We start from the raw sequence: 10,923 nt of genomic DNA, 5'->3' as shown, positions 1-10,923 counted from the left end.
TATGTCTTCTTTTAGGAGTTTCTATTCATGTCTTTGCCCATTTTTAAAATAGAGCTGTTTGTTTTTTTCCTTTTGGCTCATTTGAGTTCCTTGTAAATCCTGGATGCAAGGTCTTTGTCAGATACACAATTAGCAAATATTTTTTCCCATTCTGTGGGTTGTCTCCCCATTCTCTTGATGGTTTCTTTTGTTGTGCAAAAACTGTTCAGTTTAATGAGCTACCACTTGTCTGTCTTTTCTTTTATGGGATTCGCTTTTGTGGATTTGATCAAGAATTGGTTACCTACTGCAATGTGCATAAGAGTGTTTCCTGTGTCTTCTTCTAGGATTCTTATAGTTTGGGGTTTTGCGTGTACGTCTTTGATCCATTTAGAGATGATTTTTTGGTATGGTGATAGGTAGAGGCCCACTTTCATTCTTCTGCACGTGATCAGCCAGTTTTCTCAGCAACATTTGCTAAATAAGGTCTCCTCTCCCCAGTGGTTGTTATTGATGGCTTTGTCAAAGATGAGTTGGTTGAGTGATTGTGTTTTTGCTTCTGGAATCTCTGCCCTGTTCCAGTGATCTGTATGCCTGTTCTTGTACCAACCAGGCTGTTTTGATTATTGTATCCTTATAACAAAGTTTAAAGTCTGAATTCTATGGAAAATAGAGTGATGATTTCTAAAGAAACTAGAAATTGACCTTCCATATGATTCAGCAATCCTCCTTTTGGGAATATACCCAGAGGAACATAAGTCATTTTACAAAAAAGACACCTGCACATGCATATTTATTGCCACACTATTCACAATAGGAAAAACATAGAACCGACCCTACTGCTCATTGAAAATGGACTGGAAAAAGAAAAAAGTGGCACATATACAAGATGAGATATTATACAGTCACAAAGAAGGACAAAATAATGAGCTTCGCAGAAAATTGGATGGAGGTGGAGACAATCATACTTAGTGATCTATCACAGAAACAAAGAACTGAATACCACATGTTCTCACTCATAAGTGGGACCTGAACATTAGTCACTATAGTGCAAGGGAGGGATAGGCAGTCACAGGACACTGCCACAGGCAGAAGAGGGGCATGTAACAACACAAAAAGTACTTGGTCTTAAACCAGGGGAAGTGAGGACCAGTTGGAGATTCAAACTTCACCTGCACATGGATTACTTATGTCCCTAATCCCGATGTGCAACCCACATCTCTATAATAAAATAAAGTTATAAAAAATAAAAGGGAAAGCCAAAGACTGGTATAAAATGTTTTTAATATATATAATAAACCAATGCTTTAAATCTTTAAATTCAAATAAATGATCTAAAGACTTGCTGAGATATTTTACAAAGGAAGACATACAGATGGTCAATCAGTGCATGTAAAGATGCTCAACATTATTGGTTATCGGGGGAATGCAAATTAAAACTGCAATAAGATACAATGACATCCTAAAGGGAATGGCTTAAAGTAAAAAACTGCCAGTACCAAGTGTTAGTCAGTATGGGGTGCAATTGGAATTCCTAAATATTGCTGATGGAAGTGCTATATGACACAATTAGTTTGGCACAGTTTCATCATTTTAAAATAAAGTTATATACATACCTATTATTTGACCCAACAATTTTGCTCTTAGTTATATACCCAAGAGAAATGAATACATGTATCCTTAACATTGCTTTTTAAAATGTTTAAGGCAGATTTACTAATAGTTAAAAACCAGAGACTCCCTAGGTATTCATTAGTAGCACATGAATAAATACGTTTTGCATATTCATACAATGAACACTACTTGGCAATAAAAAGAAATCAGCATTAATTCAAAGTACATAGAATAATCTAAAAATTATTATATTGAACAAAAGACACAAGCTGCATAGTAGTACACATTTTATACTTCAATTTTTATGAAGTTAGAGAATAGGAAAAACTAAGCAAACATGATAGAGACAAGAATAATGGCTGCCTTAATGTGAAGGAAGAATTTTTCTGGAAAGGTGCATGACGGAACTTTTTAAGGTAATGGAAATTTTTGCATCTAGATTAGAGTAGTTATTACAAATTTGTGTACATTTGTGAAAACTCAACAAATTACACACTCAAAAGCTATGCATTTTATTGCACATAACTTTATGTCAATTAAAAATATAACAGCTAAAAACCTTGTATATTATATATAATATAATCATAAACAAACATAAGATGATTCTAAAAGATCTGAACAGGAAAGCAAGCCATCTGGGAACCTTGAGATCCAAGGAACAACATGGTGTGTTTCCTGGCTTTTCTTTTTTGCCTCATATATCCAAGACTGAGTGCTGGAGAAGCCATCAAGCCAGAAACATCACTGCACACAGACAAAAGAAGACCCAAGGAAGAAAAAAACCTTACTCCTTTTAGCCAGAGGACTAGGAAAGGGACAGCCCAACAAGACAGATATCTATAGTATAGATAATAACTGCCCTACTGCAGAAGAACTGCAACCCAATCTACACTCCAGTCAGCAAATACTGAGTAGAGAGCTTAGACTTCCATCCTTTTCTGGTAGTAAAAATGCATGTTGATTTTCTCCTTATAATGTCAGAAAAGGCTGAGTTAGTATTCCTCTCCCCTGAATCCTCAGTGGAGAACACATGGGAGCCCAGACTTTCCTTCCACATCTTCCCACCTCATGATATTAAGGAGCCCATCTCTGCCTAGGTAGTGTCAGAGATGGCTTAAGAGGAAGCTTGTACTTTTGTCACCTCCCAGTGGTAAGCGGGCCCTCTTCCTACAGCCACCATGGGAAGACATCACTTCTTCTGAAGGACTCTGCAAGGCCTTAGTGAGAAAACTAATAATCTGATTCCATCTGGAAGTAATGAGGCAATTCCTTCCTTTATCCACCAGTATAGAGTCAGAGAAAGCCTGCTAAAATAGGTGATTTAAATAAGATCTAGAGGCTGAAACATAATATTCAAAATGTACAGGATACAATCATACCAAGAATCAGAAAAATATCAACTTTTATGAGAAAAAAAAACAAGTAATAGACATCAACATTGATATAATACAGTTGTTGAAATTGCCTGACAAGAATTTTAAAGCAGCCACCATAAAAATACTTCAATGAGAAATTATGAATGCATTTGGAACAAATTAAATAATAAAGTCAAAATGAAGGAATAGAAAGTTTCAATGAAGAAGCAAAAGAGGCAAAGAAGAATAAAATGGAAAGAACTATTTAGAATTGAAAAATACAATCACTGAAAAGCAAATATCATTGGATGGGCTTGATAGCATTCTGGAAGAGAGATGAAAGAAATAGTGAACTTGAAGTTAGACCAATACATATCACCCATTGTGAGCAACAGAAACAAAAATAGACCAAAAAAGAGCCTCAAGAATCCTTGGAACTATAACAAAAAACATCTAACAGTGTCATCCAAATCTCATAAGAGTGGAGAAAATATAAGACTGAAAAGGTATTCAAAGAAATAATGATTGAAAATTTCTCACATTTGCCAAAAAACATAAACTCACAGAGGTAAGAAGCTGAGCTAATCTCAAGTAGAATAAACCCAAAGAAATGCATGCCAAAATATACCATAACTAGACTTCTGAAAATTAAAGGTAAAGAAAATATCTTGAAAAGCGCAATGATAAAAATTGCACTCTGCCTTTAGGGGCAAAGCAATTTTAATGACAGCAGATTTCTCATCAGAAACAATGGAGGCCAGAAGAAAGTGGTACATTTTGATAGGAATTCTGATCAATCCAGAATTCAGTATAATTTGCAGTCTATACAATGAAAATGCCTGTCAGGAATGAAGATAAATTCAATATATTCTCAGATAAAAGAAAACCAGAGAATTTGTCACTAGAAGACCCACTATAAAAAAATGGCTGATGGAAATTCTAGAAGTAGGAAAAAAAAGACTTGAAAAAAGGGATCTTAGAGTTTTGGTGTGCTTTCTGCTGCCATGCTGCAGTGGCACTTGCTTTAGATGCAAGATGGAGAGAATGGATAAATTTATTCCCAAGGGGGAAGAGAATAAGGACAAAGAAATTAAGCCAAAGAAACCATCAAGAGAGCAGGAAGACAGGCCACAGACTGGGAAAAAAATACCTGCCAACTGTCTGTCTGACAAAGGTCTAACATCTAGGATCTATAAGGAACTCAAACATGCCGAAAAGAAGAAAACAAACAGCCCCACTACAAAGTGAGCAAAATATATAAATAGACAGTTCTCAAAAGAAGACATACAAGCTGCCAGCAGATACATGAAAAAATGCTCAGCCTCACTAGTCATCAATGAAATGCAAATTAAAACTACACTAAGATACCACCTAACTCCAGTCAGGATGGCTATCACCAATAACTCAAAAAACAACAGAGGCTGGAGAGGATACGATGAAGAGGGAACACTTCTACACTGTTGGTGGTAGTGTAAACTTGTATAGCCTCTGTGGAAAACAGTGTGGCGATTCCTAATCGATCTAAAAATCAACCTTCCATACGACCCCATAATCCCCCTAACTGGGAATATACCTGGAATCATTAGAAAAACGCAAATAAAAGTCATAATGAGATATCACTTCACACCTACTAGGGTGGATAATATAAAAAAGACAGGAGATAACAAATGTCAATGAGGATGTGGAGAAAGGGAAACTTCTGGGCACTGTTGCTGGAAATTTAAATTGGTACAGCCATTATGGAATAGAACTATTATATAATTCAGCATATAATCCACTTTGGGATATATTTATAAAAGAAGTGAAATCAGTATGTCAGAGTTGTCTACACTTCCATGCTCACTGCAGCATTATTCATAATAGCCAAGACATGGGAACAACCTAAGTGTCCATCAACATAGATGGGCAAAACAAAACAAAACAAAAAACCACAACCCTGGAATATTATCCAGCCACAAAAAAAAGAATAAAATCCTGCCTTTTGTGACAATGCAGTCGAAACTTGAGGACCTTATGCTAAGTGAAACAAATTAGACACAGAAAGACAAATACTGCATGATTTCTTTTATATATGGAATCTAAACAAAGTCGAACTCACAGAACGGAGAGTAGAATGGTGGCTACTGGGGTTGGGAGGTGGGACAAAATGGAGAGATGTTGGTCAAAGGATATAAACTTCCAGATGTAAGATGAATAAAAGTTGATCTAATGTACAGTATGATGACCTTTAATATCAAGTATCAATATCTAATGTAATATGTATTGATATCAATATAGCTAATACTGTACTGTATACTTGATATTTGAAAGACAGTAGATCTTAAATGTTTTTAACCACAAAAAGAGTAACTCTGTGAATTGATGAATGGGTTAAATAAGTTGAATTTACTAATCATTTTACTCTATGTATGCATATCAAATCACCACATTGTATACCTTAAATATGTACAATTATATTTGTCAATTATACCTCAATAAAACTGAACAAAAGGGTGCCACTTCCACTCACAAAAATACAGTGACAACCTGTGTGAGATTTCGTGTGATCAGAAGTATTTTTGTAAAACTCTAGGATATCAGCAAATGATGTGCAACTGTGTTCTTTAGCTCTTTGGAGAAGAAAATGCATCCCAGAATGGATGTGTCAATCATAATGGAATACGTTGCATATTAGAGACCACACCCAAAGAAAGGTTATTTAATTCTGGGATGAAGGAGTCCAATGAGATAAGAAATGTACATGGAGCACCAGAGATGTCCCTCTAGGGCTAAAATTGGGCCAAGTTTGTATTCCGTTTTTCTCTCCTACCTCCAGAGACCTGAATCTCTCAGGAAGCAGAGAAACAAAAGAATACTTCATTAATGAGACACATGGGAATTCAGACCCTAAAGCCACTGAAATTGTAAATGCTTCTGCTACACCATCTCAAATCTACTTTGCTAATCTTAGGCGACGAGAAAACTCAACAGTGTCTTCCAGAGCCCTCATGAGTGGTTCTATCTTCCTGCCCTTCCTGGAGGCAGAGCCTTCAACTTCATCCTCCAAGGAAGAAACTGGATTGGTGAACTCAGAGAGTTTCCGGATAATATCTGGGTGAATCAAGGCATCTTCACAGGTGCTGGGGAATATGACATAGCACAAGGGATCCCTTTTTCTGGTAGTAACTTTAGGGGCATTAGCAGGGATTGTATTTCAAGGAAAATTCAATGATGCAAAGTCCTACCATGTTACTATTCTTGATTATGAAGGAAGATTCTTAGGTACCTTAAAGTATCTCCCCTCCCCAAGTCTGCTTCCTCTGGTTTGGGCTCTTATAATCATGAGTTCTCTTTCTGTTGAAAGCATTTCCTCTTGTTTCTCAATATTTCTTTTCTTTTTTTTCTCCCAGTGATAATTCAGTTTATTTGTATAATGCTTTTTGCTGTGTTTCGCTGACATTAACTATTCAAATTACTACTTAGAATGCCAAAAGGTTATAGATGGATACTTGGGTCATCAGGAGAGAGTATGTCACACTTCCAGGGGTACCCAAGGATTTGGGGCAAAATAATTTTGATGAAAACACAGTCTTGTTAACTCAAAAGTCTTCATGCTAGCAGTGTTGCAAGTACCTCTGGATGAGAACTCTTTATCTAGTGTCAAGAGCAACTTTAGAATTATTCAGTTAATAAACACTTATTATTAAATGACAGGTGCTTTACCAAGAGTGATCCTTCCCCAAAGCAAGAACAATTGCAAATTTTAAGAAAGGTACAACTTCTCTTTTCTACTCCATTGATGGAAATATCTTTCTATCGCTATTCCACTCCTGTCCTTCAGCCATTTGACAAATATTTATTCAGTAATTCCTGCATGGTAGACACTAAGTTATGTTCTGGAGGTGAAGAAGAGTAAGATACTGTACCTTCTCTTAAGAAGTTCACAGCTTATGTAGGAGGAAGAGCCATGGAAATAAATAAAGGCAGTATCCAGAGTCAGCACTGCAATCTTGGGGAAGTGCTTCCAAAAGTAGTTGATTTTTCTGAGGGGAGAGGTTCTTGAAGGCTTCACAGACAAGCTTATTATTATCCTGAGCTTTGAAGTAGGAGTGGAAGTCTTCCTGTGGAGAAGTGATAAGAAGCAGCAGGGAAACAAATGTAGGAATTAATGAAAGTGTCAGGTATGTGTAGAAAATTACAAGCTATTCTTACTATCTGACTAATAATGAGAGAAAGAATGAAAAGTAAAACTAATTGAGTCAGGTAGGCAGCAGTAAAATAACACAGATCTTTTATTTTGGTTATTGGATTGATACTTAATTCTGAAATGCATGAAGTCTGCACAGGGTTCATCGCAGGTAATGTCCTTAAGCAGACTGCCTCTGTGGAGAGATCACCCAGGTCAATGTGAAGAACATAAAATTGGAAAAAATAAAATAAAGAAATCCACTAGGTAGAGATTTCTATGATAACATTTTTTCTTTATATTTTATGAATGTGTGTACTTAATAAAAAGAAAAAGAAAATAGTGTTGCTGTTGTCAAATCTATAGAAAGCTATTGAGGTGTGGAAATAGCCCAGTGGACATGAAGATAAGAGGTGAGGAATAAATCTATAAGGGATTGAAAGGGGCATCAAAAATTTGCTGATTAATGCAAGTCACGAGGGTGTTTTATATTCGTAATTTCATTTAATTAATTCAATAACTATAAAATTGGTATCATCATCACTCTGTATAGTTTTTGCTATGTTGTCTTTATGGTTTGCTGCACATAAGATCATGCCCTCTGTGAATAGATGTAATTTTAATTTTTCCTTGCCAATTTAGATACTTTTTATTAGTTCTTTCTTGCCTAATTTCTCTGGCTTGAACTTGCCAGAGAATATAATATTGGATATAATTTGTGAAAGCAGGCATTCTTCTCTTCCTTGTCTTATAGAAAACTTTCATCTTTCACCACCATGATGTTTTTAGTGTTTTTTTTTATTTTTTTATTTTTATTTTATTTTATTTTTTAGTTGAAGTCTCACTCTGTCGCCCAGACTGGAGTGCAGTGGCCGCTCCCGGCCACCACAGTCTCAACCTGCTGGGCTCCGGAGATCCTTCTACCTCAGCCTTCCGAGTAGCCGGAATTACAGGCATGCGCTACCACGCCCAGCTGATTTTTGATTTATTGTAGAGATGAGGTCTCGCTGCCCAGGCAGGTCTCGAACCCGCAGTCTCAGGCAATCCACTCACCTCAGCCTCCCAAAGGCGCGGGATTACAGGCTGAGCCACCGAGCCTGGCTAAATATATGTATTTTATTTTATTTTATTTTTTAGTTGAAGTCTCACTCTGTCGCCCAGACTGGAGTGCAGTGGCCGCTCCCGGCCACCACAGTCTCAACCTGCTGGGCTCCGGAGATCCTTCTACCTCAGCCTTCCGAGTAGCCGGAATTACAGGCATGCGCTACCACGCCCAGCTGATTTTTGATTTATTGTAGAGATGAGGTCTCGCTGCCCAGGCAGGTCTCGAACCCGCAGTCTCAGGCAATCCACTCACCTCAGCCTCCCAAAGGCGCGGGATTACAGGCTGAGCCACCGAGCCTGGCTAAATATATGTATTTTATTTTATTTTATTTTTTAGTTGAAGTCTCACTCTGTCGCCCAGACTGGAGTGCAGTGGCCGCTCCCGGCCACCACAGTCTCAACCTGCTGGGCTCCGGAGATCCTTCTACCTCAGCCTTCCGAGTAGCCGGAATTACAGGCATGCGCTACCACGCCCAGCTGATTTTTGATTTATTGTAGAGATGAGGTCTCGCTGCCCAGGCAGGTCTCGAACCCGCAGTCTCAGGCAATCCACTCACCTCAGCCTCCCAAAGGCGCGGGATTACAGGCTGAGCCACCGAGCCTGGCTAAATATATGTATTTTATTTTATTTTATTTTTTAGTTGAAGTCTCACTCTGTCGCCCAGACTGGAGTGCAGTGGCCGCTCCCGGCCACCACAGTCTCAACCTGCTGGGCTCCGGAGATCCTTCTACCTCAGCCTTCCGAGTAGCCGGAATTACAGGCATGCGCTACCACGCCCAGCTGATTTTTGATTTATTGTAGAGATGAGGTCTCGCTGCCCAGGCAGGTCTCGAACCCGCAGTCTCAGGCAATCCACTCACCTCAGCCTCCCAAAGGCGCGGGATTACAGGCTGAGCCACCGAGCCTGGCTAAATATATGTATTTTATTTTATTTTATTTTTTAGTTGAAGTCTCACTCTGTCGCCCAGACTGGAGTGCAGTGGCCGCTCCCGGCCACCACAGTCTCAACCTGCTGGGCTCCGGAGATCCTTCTACCTCAGCCTTCCGAGTAGCCGGAATTACAGGCATGCGCTACCACGCCCAGCTGATTTTTGATTTATTGTAGAGATGAGGTCTCGCTGCCCAGGCAGGTCTCGAACCCGCAGTGTTTTGTTTTTTAAACCCACAACCTTTATCATGTTGAGTAGGTTTCCTTCTATTCCTACTTTGTTGAGTGCTTTTTATCATGACAGGGATGCTGAATTTTGTCAAGTGTTTTTTCTGCATGAACTGGGAGGACCATGTGTTATGTTCTTGATCAATGCTTGTAGCTAAATTTGTTCTTGCTTCTATTCCAGCAGTTTCATCAGTACATGGAACCAAGAAATCAAACCTGTGTTTCAGAATTTAATCTCCTGGGACTCTCAGAAGAGGCAGAGCTGCAGTCACTGCTCTTTTGGATGTTCCTATCTATGTATCTAGTCACCTTTGTTGGAAACTCACTCATAATTGTGGTTGTTACCATGGACTCCCATCTCCACATTCCCATGTACTTATTTCCCTGCAACCTGTCCTTTTCAGATATCTGTCTAACCTCCACAACCATTCCAAAAATGCTTTTAAACATGCAGATGCAGAGAAAATTCATAACCTTTGAAGACTGCCTCAGCCAGATGTATTTTTTTCATGCTTTTTGGAGGATTAGACAACTTCCTCTTGACATTGATGGCCTATGATCGGTTTGTGGCCATCTGTCACCCACTGCACTATAGGGTCATTATGAACCCCAAGTACTGTGGTATCCTGCTTTTGGTAACCTGGTTATTGAGTGTGCTGGAGTCTTTGTTACAGGGCTTGATGGTTTTGCGACTGTCTTTTTGTACAGAACTGGAAATCCCTCACTTTTTCTGTGAACTTAATCAGGTGCTTCCCCTTGCTTGTTCTGACACCTTTCTCAATGACCTAGTGAAGAATTTTGCAACAGGACTTTTGGGTTTCATTTCACCCACTGGTATCCTTTTTTCTTACTCTAAAATAGTAACATCCATTTTAAGAATCTCATCAACTGGAGGCAAGTATAAAGCATTTTCCACTTGTGGGTCTCATGTTTCAGTTGTTTTCTTGTTCTATGGTACAGGCCTTAGAGTGTATCTTAGTTCTACTGCTTCCCAAAACTCCAAGACAAGTGCCATAGCTTCAGTAACATACACCGTGGTAACACCCATGCTGAACCCTTTTATTTACAGTCTTAGAAACAAAGACATAAAGCATGCCTTGAAAAAACTGCTCAGGAAATGAATATTTTCTGCCTTTATTTCAAGATTAAAAAGTTGTTCATTAAAAAGAGAACTCAAAACACTCAAGGGACTAAATCATTATACTTTTTTCAGTTAGTAACAAGATAATCTGCATTTACCTTATTTATATCATTTAATTTCTTCATTTTTAAGACGCATTCTAAATAACTGTTTCTTCAGTATTTCCTTAAATTTTTTGACCTTTTCTACTTGTGTTCTGTGGGGACAGTAAAATATTTAAGACAGGAAATTGGGTACTAATCCAATTATAGAAAAAAACCAGGGAGCCGGCGGCAAGATGGCGACCGGGCAACCCGGTGTCTGAAGCCCTCTGCAAGGGAGATCTGCAGTGGGTCTCTGACTCTCGCTCCGGGAGGTTGGGGACCCCAGCATTGCAGCCTTCAGACAGAGCTCGGCCATCGCTATCAC

The 10,923-nt window shown here is 38.7% G+C and overlaps 1 pseudogene; it reads left to right on the top strand.

Annotated features, from left to right (window-relative positions):
• The first annotated feature begins 9,570 nt into the window (after positions 1–9,570).
• On the top strand, positions 9,571–10,495 carry LOC110596284 (annotated as a pseudogene).
• The last annotated feature ends 428 nt before the right edge of the window (positions 10,496–10,923 follow it).

The sequence above is a fragment of the Carlito syrichta genome, unplaced genomic scaffold (genome assembly GCF_000164805.1).
Source record: "Carlito syrichta isolate Samal-C Ts95f unplaced genomic scaffold, Tarsius_syrichta-2.0.1 Scaffold103388, whole genome shotgun sequence".
Taxonomy (NCBI): Eukaryota; Metazoa; Chordata; class Mammalia; order Primates; family Tarsiidae; genus Carlito; species Carlito syrichta.
The sequence above is the reverse complement of the archived record's forward strand: the minus strand, read 5'-3'. Positions and strand labels throughout refer to the sequence as shown.